Genomic DNA, 12,595 nt, shown 5'->3' on the forward strand with positions numbered 1-12,595 from the left:
AATTAAGTCCTACCACTATATCTATGTGCCAAGATGGTAACCTAAATGGCCACAACAGTCTATACAATGTATACACACACAAATATATATACATATGTATTTTTTTGTTATACACAGGTTTGTAATTATATTTTTTGTGGGGATTCGCCATTCATTTTTTTGGGGAAAACTCTAATCCCAACATGACGACCTTAACCGCTACCAAGCACTAACCTTAAGTAATCAAATGTCACATCAGATGCACGACGGAAACGAAGGCAGGCAGAGGGAGACCCAAAAGGGGCTTTTTTTTTTTTTAAAACTACACACAAAGAAAAAAAATGGACCAAGAGGGGTCAAAATGGGGTAGGGAGAATCAGGAGAGAACGCAGGATGCACTGGGGGAGCACATGCAGGCAACAACATCAATCACTGGGGAGCTCAAGACAGGGAGGCACTATATACATCACTGACGAGGGAGCAGACGAGAGGCAGCTGGGGTGATCCACATGAGGGCTGTAGCGAGAGGTAGGATTAAACAAGTAACAGGTGTGGCTCATTAGAGCCACACGATGGAGAAAACGAGGGGAAAGGAATGCAGGATGTGACACCAAACAAAATATAAGACTTTTGGCATTTTTACTTTTTTGATTGCCTTCATAGATCTTTGTGGGGACCTGAAAAATGAACATTTTTTATCAGCTAACAACGTTTCAAGCTTTATCTTAAAAGTAAAATCTTAAAAATTTCTTCCTCTGCCATTACACAAAGATAAGGAATATTCAGTTAATGTAATTTCCAGGAGTAATCTTTATCAATATTCGGTTCAGCGTAGCAAGTATTGAGCTCCAAAAGCTGGTGCTTGGTTGAAACAAGTAATTATTATTTCAGATATATATTGTCAGCAGGAAACGTTTTCCAACCCGAACCTCGGGGACCTACGGACGGTCCACATTTTTGTTTGAGGACCGGATTGGGAAACACTGATCTACATGGCAAACAGGAAAATGGAATTAATAGGTATTTTGGGAAGAAGCCGAAATGGTATTAGATGCAGGCTGTGCAGAGACATTCCAAGGGGCGGGTGCTGAGTGGGGAGGGGGTGGGAAACCAAATTTAACAGGGTTGCGAACCCAGTGCACTTTTCTCTTTTGGGCGAATGGGCAGATCCTCAGCCCTCGCCCCCCCCCCCCCCCCCCCCCCCCAATGTCCCTGATTAGCAAGAAGCAGCAAAGCAACCAAAAATTAGGGAAAGACATTTTGATATGGAACAAAAAATTATGTGGGCATCAAAGAACAGGCCCAGAATAAAGGATCTAAAGGATCAGGGTCCTAATCGGGGGCCTGTGCAGGATTACTGCCAAGGAAAAACCAAAAGAACAACCATCAATAACAGTCAGGGAAGTAAATGAAATGTGCAGTGGCCCCTCCCAGCTCAAAAACAAGACGAGAGGAAAAACCTTAAATCAAGCGAACTAGTTACGGTCCAGACTGCAGCGTTGGAGACTAACTTTCCAGATAGATATCAGAAGCCTAAGTAGAGAAGAGGGTGGAAGTTTTCCCGAATCTGACTCGTCGTTTTTCACAGCTAACAATTTCGTTAGCCAGGAATGAGCTGGGAGGTGATACGAGATTGCCAGCAACTTCCGTGAGCGATGGCTGGGGTTTTATTTCCCTTCCGTGAACGGCGGTCTCGTGCTCGGCTCATAAACAACGGAGTGCTGCCCGGTGCGGCTCCGTGACTAAGACGACAAAATGAACGGGCGGCAGCTGTGAAGCGTACACAAGGACGGGGAGTTGGAGGGCATGTCCGTGGCCCTGCGGAAGTGCTCTCCTCGGGGAACAGTGTCCCGGGAAAAGCGGACTCACCTGGGATTTTCCCGAATGAAACAGATGACGACGCATGAAAGTCAAATGAGGATTTGGAGAGAGGGAGAGGGCAACACACTGGTTTCAGGTCATTACCAGACGGCAGGACAGAGTGAGGCAGAGAAAACAGCAGTTTAGGTGCCAGTGTTTTACATTTATTTATCTAGCAGATGCGTTTATCCAAAGCTATGTACAAGTGTAGGGGCAGACAATCTCTGGAGCAAATGGGGTTAAGGGCCTGGCTCAGGGGCCCATGGTGGGATCAGGGGGTCAGCACTGGGATTTGAACCTCCTGTTTACAGGCACAGGGCCCAAACCCGCGGAGGTACACAATCCCCCTCTTCCGCAATGGGTACATGAGACCGGAGATGGAATGGAGCAACATCCACTGCACTGCATCTGCCATCACGTGACGAAAATAAGTGTCAGGAAGTGAACATAAAATAAAAATGCTGTTTTGCTTTCATTTATAATCAGAAAACAGATCAACATTTTTCAAGCTTATCAATTTGTTGCATGGATACAGTACAAGCAGGGGAACATTATGTCTTACCAAAGACTGAGATCTAATTTAACATCAGGCAATCGTTCCACTAACCTCTACATCTAATTTGATTCATGGTAGAGAATTTCAACATGATTTTCCCCCTTGATAGAGCATTTGCTGGGCTGCTTTCTCTATTAGGTTTCCCATTTGTGCCTCTTTAAAAGATGTTTGCAATCTACAAGGCTTTATTTCCATGTCCTAAATGTAAACGAAAAACAAGCGAGCATCTCAGGAACCAAGTTATGCTGGGTGTCAGCAAAGGTCACAGGCTAAGAAACGTCAGGCAAAACTAGCGGGTCAACAGAACCGATCCAAACCAAGATACCGACCGAACAGATTCAAAATATGAAAGTCAGACCAGAGAACCAGACACCTGGAACTATTGGGGTTAAGGGCCTGGCTCAGGGGCCCAATGGTGGGATCACTCTGCCGACCAGAAGATTCGAACCAGCGACCTTCTGAGTCCCACCCACAGAGCTGCCCCCCCAACAAATTTTTATTTATTGTTTAATATTTTCCGTTCAGTGCGTAATTCCACGTGTTATTTTACAGTTTTTATATCTGTATAATTATTCTAAAATAGAGAATAGTACAAATGTACCTTTCCATGGATATGTGTGTCCAAACTTTTGACTGGTGCTGTAGCTAGATGAGTGGGATTGGGACCTGCATGTCACATCATGTTATGCTTGTTGGCAATAGTGTTCATTTAATAAAAATAAACAGGCCCGCGTGTAAATTATTTCGAGACGTTTATCGATTGTCCCAGCACAAGCGCTCAGAAGCCTCGTACAATAATATCACTTGACAACATTTTCCATCCTTTACTACACTAGAAATGTTAATACACTTTGCCTTTTCCCCTGCTGGTTGTTGTGAGATTGCTCCATGCTCAGAGAAAAGATAAGCAATAATATTTACTATAATTACATAATTTTTTTCTTTCTATCAGCATTGATTCAGGGGTTATAACGTTCATAGAGTATATCTTTTTGAATTTTGCCAAAAAGATTCAATCTTCAAAATAATTGTTTTTTATTGTTATTCAAAAACACTGTATTGCCAACAAGAAAACTTTGTAGAGTTCATTAAGTTCCCTCTAAACTCTTTGTTAAATGGGCAGAATCCATTATGATTCCAGCACAATTGGGGTTTTATTGGTCTGCCGTGTCATAATGGAGCATTCTGGGTAAATAAGGTGCTGTGGGTAATGTCTGTGTCTGGGTAATGTCAGGCTCTCAGCAGACGGCATCAGTCCTGTTCTGTCGGCCTGTTTCTTAGCACAGCTTCCGTCGGCATCAGCACAGCACTCAAGTAAGTCCCAAGCTGCAATAACCTACCGGACGCGTTACGTCTGATGACGGATTAGTCACATGTTTATACCTGTTACAGTCCGTGATCACCAGAGATTTGGAAAACGGAAGGGCTGTGGTCCTACTTTAGTTCAAACCAGAGGTAAAAGCCATTCAAATTTACTAGATTTTATGGGAATTCACTAGATTTTATGAGATTTAATTAAATATAATTTATAAGATAATTTAGCGCTGTTGCTCTGGACTGGTACGAGGCACCCTGAGCTGTGAGAACCCTGCGGATGAAATGTTTGGCGTGTTTCTCAAAGCCAACAAGCCAAAGAATGTACTTGTGCTCATGGGAGTTTTACTTACACAAATATATTCTGAGGGCAGAATGAAAAATGATTGGTTCAGAGAGATAACCAATCAGACTGTAGAGGAGGTGGGTCCAACCAATCAGATGTTTTGCTCCCACTTGCTTTTCCTTTTGTCCTCAGAACATTTTTATGTAAGTAAAACTCCCATGAGCCATAACTGTGGTCTTGGCAAGAGTGAACTTGGGGCGCAATGAATCATGGGATCGGCCTCATTTGGTGAGCATGCAGCCAGTGTCTCTTTGGAATTTGGGGAAGGCCAAGAAGGACATCCTGGGATTCTTACTGTCCTCCGTACTTCTGTTCTTGGAATTAAAACTGGTCTTCAGCGTTGGAAGATGATGTAAAACGGGTACGTGAGAACACAAGTGCGCCAGTTCGCATACTTGGGAACACCCGAGATCTAGAAGCATCCTCTCCTCCTTTGTGGAACCTGGAGGTGAAGGACGGCCATGAGAAGAGTCAGGGTGCGCAAGACTGGACTCAGGTACGGCGTGAAGCAGAGGAACCGGAAGAGATGATACAGGAGGGGTAAAATCGGAGAAGAAACCTTCAGCCAAATCAGGGGATGTGGAGACAGGAAGCGATCTCCGGTCAATGTGCTCACAATTGGAGCACAGAGACAAAACCCAGAATACCAAAAGATTAAGTACCTTTTCTAAGGCTTTAGACGTGGCCCTCAGGACTCAAACTACAACAAACAGTAACACTTTGCTTGAAGGGACACAAATAATGTAACATTATGCTATTATTTTTGCATTAATTAATCACAACAAGTCTTAGTTACATACTGATGTCATGTTTGCTCATCATTAATAAATTGTCATTAATGAATCATAATGCATCATTCATCCCAAGTAGTTACTATATTTATTACTATATGTTAATTCTAACACTAACAATAAAACTTAGTGAATTACTGAAGAAACTACTGAAGGAACCAATAAGGAACTATTGAAGGAACAAGTAATGAATAACATGTGAAATATTTATCTCATGTTTGTTCATCGTTAATGAATCATGACACATCCGTCATCTTAAGTAGCGACTATATTTGTTCACCATTTGTTCATGATTTGTACTTCAGTAGTAACTGAGTTACTACTCGGTATTTGTGTCCCCTCAAGTGAAGTGTTACCCAAAAAGGTACTCAAAGATTAATGGCTATGTTGCTATTTATTGTTATTATTAATTTAATCTTATGTCCATTTGCCATAATGTAAATTCACTGACGTGTTTTTGTGAATTGCATTAATCTGCCTACTGTGAGACTCTGCAGCACAGGTAATCACAGTCGCAATGTGACCGCAAATATTAAAGCGTGCGACAAACAGCCATTATCTCTGTGATAATCAGGTCAGTGTTTCTGTGCTGTTTTTGCTGGGGATGATAAGAGAGAGATGACGCAGGGGGGGGTGGGGGGGGGGGGTGCTGACGGGACATGCGGGGAGTCCGGAATGTTCTGCTGACGGGCTGCTATGGAAACAGCGTCAAGGTCACGGGGGAGAGGTGCATAGCCAGCGATTGCTGCATGCACAAGAAAATCGTAACGGCAACAACTAAGGGCATGCTGTGCGACATGACGGAACGTATATCAGCGATGTTAAGTCGCAAAGACTAACGACCATTTTTAAAGTGAGAGGGCAATTTACATTTTACGTTGCCCTGCAGTTTGTCAAAGAAACACTGCAGAATAGAAACTGCCTGGCAATTGAACATTTTAATGAATATAATATACTGCTGTAACAGGATATGTTACCATGAAAAACAAGCACATGCTGGGTATTTTACTCACAACAACGCAATTCTGATTAAGAGCTCAACGTTTCGCATACTAGCCGTATTACTACGGGCAAACGCACAGGATTCTTATCAAACTTGGTGGTATATTCTGGTTCTAATTGCAAGCTGCAGGATAGTGCTACTGTATGCCATTCGGAGTCCAGGGAAGACACTTCTGTTAAGGAAAAGCTGACCAAAGTTACCTTGCATGAGAAACGGTATTTGTTTAGCATGATATGTGATACATCAGGGGTTAGGAACCTGATCCGCAGAAGGCCGGTGTAGGTGCGGCCTCTCAATCAGCCAATCATAAAGCAGTGGGTCTCAACACCAGTCCTGGGGACCCACTGTTATTGGCCGATCGAGAGGGCATCCTGAAAACCCGCATGCACACCGGACCTCCATGGATCAAGATCCCCACCCCTGCCTTCCGTCAATGTCTTCCTTTCAATGAAATGATTTCAGGCCAAAAATTGTTTCCATTTCCATTCCCTGATTTGGGGTACTTAATGACTACAATGAAAGATGTGATGTTAATAAGCCCATCCCTGTTTCAGTGCTTTAGGGCAAAGTTGAATGCCCCCCATTTCAAGTTACCTCGATTTAAAAAGTTCACCCAATGCTTTCCAGTCGAGCAAATAAAGGATTAACAAGTACTGCATACATAATAAAATATATAAATAAAAATAACATAAAAACCTGTATCCCCCCTCCCCCTTCATTCACAATTCTGCACAAAAAAGCTGTAATATTTTTTGCAAATGCAATGGGGAAAAGGCACACAATGGAACCTGTCTTTGTGAGAAAGGCTGATTTCACTTCAAAACAAAATTCTGCATGAAGGACAAAAGCGATATTACTATAGGCATTATTGGGGCTTGCACACACTTAAAACTTATTTTTAAACTATAAGAAGAATAAGCATTTTTTTGCTGTCAGTGACTGTGAGAGTAAAGAAGAAAAGAAATTATGCTTAAGTATAAAAACTAGAACTCACATATGCTTTAAGAGTCATGGCAATAAAGGGTTAGGATTCTGCATTGAATGGACAAATGAATGAGTGACCTTCACACATGAGGAATGTCAGAATGGTTAGTAACTAACCACTAAAAATTAAGCAAAACAACCTGGGGGGATAAAGGAGACTGAAACTAACTGGCAAAAACAGAAAACGTCTTTTGTTGTATGTGTGTATAGGAAAGAGAGCACTCTTCATTTATTTGGAGATGCTTGATGAAGGTGCATTTTCTGAAGGTGCTCCCTGATGAATGCAGCCTCGATTAATAAAGAAGCAGAACCTCTCACCAATTTAAGATCTGCGTCTTTTATCTCCCACACAATAGAAAAAGCTAATATTACTTGTGTGGAAACAGCCTGACATCCTCAACCCCTTTTAAATTATAAGCTGAAACACATACATGAAATACTGCCAACAATCCACATGATATTGATGTGCCCGTTGTTCTTATTTTTCTGTAGCCTATAAAACATAAAAATTTGTAGATCATGGGAGTTACACAAAAATGTTCTGAGGGCAGAAGGAAAAAATGATTGCTTCGGAGAGATAACCAATCATATTGTAGAGGAGAGGGGTCTAATCAACTATAGGAGGCGTGTCCAACCAATCAGATGTATTAGTCCCGCCTCTTCTAGTTCTTTGGACCTTCCACAATCTGATTGTGACCAATCATTTTTCCTTCTGCCCTCAGAACATTTTTTTGTGTAAATATAACTCCCATGAGCACATTTATATTTTTTTTATTACATAGCAGGCATAGACGAGAGAGAGAAAACTGAATAAGAAACGTATGTAATTCAGAAAATCTACCTTCTGCATTGGCTGGGGAACTTCCGTCACCACTGGGCCTCTCATGCACGTTACAAAAAAGACTCTATTTGTATTTGCACAGTCCACCCATCGTGGACTGTACAAATATTGTCTACTTCCATTTGGACTCTTCAGCACGCCATTCATTTTCCACCCGATAATGCATCAAATTTTATAAGGTTCACAAGGATGTGTTGTGTGTGGCAGTTCTGAGCCCAGTCATATGTGTATGAAAGCATCACTTAGACCAGGCATCTCAAACTCCATTACTGGGGACTCGGAGCCCTGCACATTTTTGAGTTTCCCCTCATTTGACACACCTGATTCAACTCCGTGTGCTAATTACCACACAGCTCTTAAGCTGAATCATTTGTGGTGGAACAGGGAAAGGACTAAGCTTCACAGGGTTCCGGCCCCCCAGGACTGGAGTTTGAGACCCGTGACTTAGGCATTGATGAGATGAGCTGCATCACTGGTAAGCTTGTCAGCCTGTGAGATGCTCTCTGTGATCTTGCTGCATTTCTGGAGACGATCTGAACTCACAGAATGATATACTGCCAACCAATCAGAGTCCTCACAGGTAAACCACACCAGTCGGTATGAGAAATTATTTAGCGTTAATGTTCATATTGACGTACGTCACCTTTATACACGTATTGACCCATAGGCATATGAATTCGCGAGGGCGCACACAGTTATCACTTTGAATATCATTTTAAAAGAAAGAAATAGCGCATATAAGGAAATGGTTATTATAACTGAATGAAAAGGGGATTCTTGAATAAAGGTATTATATAGCTAACTATTATATAAGCCAACAAATGACATAAGCACAATGCCATATAGAGGCCCTGTTCACGAACAAAAAAACCTCAAGAAAAAAGAGGCGGTACTTTATTAGACTATCTGTACAGTGCGCTTTGAAAATTCCAAACAATCACAAAGGTCGTATCATGTAAGAGTGGTATATTTATAGCGTGGCTTTAGGGTGTTTCACCGTCCCATAACAACAGCGTGCTCAGAAAGCTGAGCTGCACAGACAGCTCCCATTTACCCAGGGACCCAGAGAAACTATTTCAGCGCATGGAACTGAGGGGTGAAAACAGCATTGTATGAGACATATAATGAGCCCTGACGAAATGACATAAAGGCATCCTCTCTTCCACTGAGGACAAAAGGGAAATATCATCTAACAGGGCAATTATTCCAAAAGAAAAACAAAAATGCTAGATCGGAAATTCAGCGGCTTTCCCTCTATTGTCTAAAGTAGCCATTTTCTCCCTGCGAAGCTGTCAGTGCTATATCAATGTTTACCAACTTCAGCACCAGACTAGGGACAAACATGCAGTAATTGTGTGACTAGCACGGGATGCTGGATGAATTTGGGAAAAGCTCACGCATTAAACAAAAAACAGCGTTAAAGGCTCCCGAATCGGACCTCAGGCCCTGATTGCAGGCCTCTGCTTCTCTCCGCTTCTCTCCTCGTCTCAGCGAAGACCAGCTCGTTAAAGTGCACAGCAGTCTCTCTTAATGAGCGAGGTACGATCGCCGGTCTGCGCCAAGCAGCTGTGAAACACGGAACCCAGAAATGTTGACGGCGTTTGGAGTCCTGATTTGTCTATTCAATTTTGAATCGCCCCCCTTGCATTGTTCAGAATTCAGGGATGAATTTTGTGCTTAAAACTGGTTAATGGTAGCGGGCAGATGAATCCTGAAGTGTCAATCCTGGAAGCCATGTCTCTACCACAACGCAGCTCTGGACCATCAAGATGAATGTCATTTTCAGTTTCGCTGCGATTCTGAGGATTACAATCCACTGTAAAGCTGGTCTGTTCTGATTTACTCCACATATTAATGGAGAATTTGTAAGTATTACTAGCAAACACTTAATGTATAATAGTGCATATTTTGCTGATGAGCACTTTTGCATCTTCTTAATGCTTTTTAGTCTTGTAAGAACTGCATATTTCATATTTATATATTTATATTAGTTACGGTCGACTAGCATAAGGTCTGCCGAGCTATGTCTGCCGAGTACTCTGATGGTGAGACTGTTTACCAATAAGGACTACCCTCCAAGGGCATATGCAAGGGCGGGGCCAATAGGCACTGGTCCCAGCTGAAAGCTGATTGGCCCCCGGAGTGCTCCCTCCCCTGTCACTCACTGATTGAAAACGTATTATTGGCTAATGATAAGACTGGTCTCTTTGTATGAATTGTGACCCCCACACACACCTTTAAAAGTCCTAAAATCATCCCTCCATTATGAGTTGAGTCTCAAGGTTATGGATGGCCACCAGGATTTAGCTGCACAGTATGGCAAAACTGGATCCAAGACAGGCAACCTGGAAAAGAATCACAGGTTAAGGAGCCAGGGGTCGAGAACCAAGAAACACTGGAGGCTCAGTGACAGCAAAAGAGGTGCAAACCACCTATTTCTGTACCTGCCTGTCCTTTCCCTCTATTGTCTAAAGTAGCCATTTTCATTGCTTGTCCTATTCAGGGTTGGCGGGGGGGGGGGGGGGGGGGGGTCCAGAGCCTAAGGGCACAAGGCAGGGAACAACCAAGGATGGAGCACCAACCCGTCACAGGGCACACTCACTCACACACCATTCACTCACACCTGCACCTGTGAGCAGTCTGGTAACTCCAATTAACCTTCAGCATGCTTTTGGATTTTGGGGGGAAACTGCAAACACCACACACAGAGCCATGGCAGGGATCCAAACCCTGGTCCCAGAGGTACAAGGCAAGAGTTGCGAACCACTGCACCACTGCGCGAGCCAGGAGACTGGAATGAAGATTAAGAAAGCAGCAATCAGGAAACCAGAAAACATTCGACAGGACCAAAGGTCAAAGAGAAAATACCCAGGTCTAGGACTCAGGGGAGACAAAAAGCAGGAAAGGTCTTGCAGCCTGAGAACGTATATATAAATAATCAGCTGATTTTGTTACGTCTCAGAGCTTCCCGGCTGGGTCACAGGTCGGAGAGGACTTCTCTTTCCGTCACCGAGCCGATAACCTTCTCCTGCAGTACAGCAGGACTCGTAACATTATCTATATAACAACCCAATGTTCCCTGCTGAGTGGCTCCTGACGGCTGCTACTCTATTAACTAATCAGCAGGTGAAAATTGAAATGCAGAAAGTGCACAATAGAGAACCAGCGCATTAGCGGCCGGGGACTTTAGGAAAGTAATGGCAGACAGCTTGACATTATAAGCACTCCTATCTAGACCATTTATCCTTAGATTAGTAATCACCGGACATTATTTTCAGTATTTAGATTTAAATTCGTGTGCCTATTCACAATTATAATGTTCATGTCTGCAGTACAGGCACAGCTACTGAAATCAGCATTGAAATAACCAAGAGGTGGTTTCACCTAAAAAGAAAACGCTCCACAAAAGAGGAAGAGGATGAGTGTCTGGTATTTTTAGACGCCTGTCTGCATTAACTCAATTGTACTTAGTGGGACTCGGCCCTGGGGAGGATTCAGATGCGATTTTCCTAAATTATTAAACCTTCATTCATGAAATATTTCACAGGACAAATCATAGGCACTGACCAAAAATGGCGCAAAAAAATGTAGGTCATGTCTAACTTAGTCCTGCACTGTAAACATCTCCAGAATCATACCAATAAGCAGATATGTGTCTGTTGTAGTAAAAATAAAGTCAGTCGTCAGTCAAAGATGTACGCGATGCTACTTTGAACCAAGAACTGCTGTATTTCCAGTACAAGTAACTGCTAAAGTTTATCATGGATATAACCTCATTTTCCCTGCCTGAAACGGGCAACTGGCTCTAATGCATTCTCTGCTTTCACATTTGGTTTGCTTTCACAAGGATTCCACAAGTTAGGAGTGCACAGGTGAGGACCAGTTGCTTTGTTTACTCATTGTAAATCCTAAGTACCAAAAGCTACATTTCCCGCAACTGCTGTGGCATTCACGTGATTGAAGATGCGGTTGCGTTTCTTGGTTATTTCTCCGAGGAAGACAGAAAATGACGCGCACAACGTGATGGTTAAGTCAGAGTTAGTTTGTGTGGCACATGAGAATAGACTTGGGCGACGAGTGTAAGGCAGCGCATAACAGAGGCTTTGGAGCAAACTTAATCTTCTTCAGTGGAGTCGTATTCTTTGAGACGCCAATCACAGGCACTGGATACCCGAAGTTTTTTTTTTTGTCAGTGGAAACATGCTTCTGTTGACCCAGTTTCAGATAAGCCTAGAGTTTTCCTTTGGGTGTATTGACAAAATACATATGTAAACAAAACAGCAGGCAGTGCTTAAGGAATCACTAGGAATGTGAATTAGAAACCCACATTTGTATCCACATTTCGGTTACTAGAAATTAGACCAGCGGTATAATGAGGGAAACATGTTCTGTATTCCCTCGGAACGTGAATTAAAGATTCTAACCTATTAATCACACTCAAAATAGATTTTGCTCTCGCCTGAAAATAGCATCTGGTGGGATGCTGCAATGCATTCGTCTGCGATGCTAACTGCATCATTAACTGCTGCCTCATAGAGGCAGAGCTGCAAACGTTTGGCCTCTGCCCTCAGCGAAAGATGCATGCAACAGCTTCCTTGCGCTTGTTATTCCCAAGACACTCTGAAGTCCCCCAGGATGGATGGCGTCCAACCAGTCAATGTACAGAATATAGTTCACCTTGTCTCCCAACCCCTGCGAAATGGTCATGCTGGCTGGGGTGTGTAATATTCAGAAGGGGCTGGTCCACAGAGGTAAAGGAGGTAAAACCTCGTCTATTTTTGAGATTACATTTTTTTGATGAATTTTATGTAGCAGTCAGTGAACCTGCCAGAATAAGGATTTCGCTGTATTCTGTACAAGAGCAACTGCATGTAACAAATGAAAAAAACTTTGAAATATTGTAACATTGAAATAACTCATT

This window comes from Brienomyrus brachyistius, chromosome 24 (assembly GCF_023856365.1).
Source record: "Brienomyrus brachyistius isolate T26 chromosome 24, BBRACH_0.4, whole genome shotgun sequence".
Taxonomy (NCBI): domain Eukaryota; kingdom Metazoa; phylum Chordata; class Actinopteri; order Osteoglossiformes; family Mormyridae; genus Brienomyrus; species Brienomyrus brachyistius.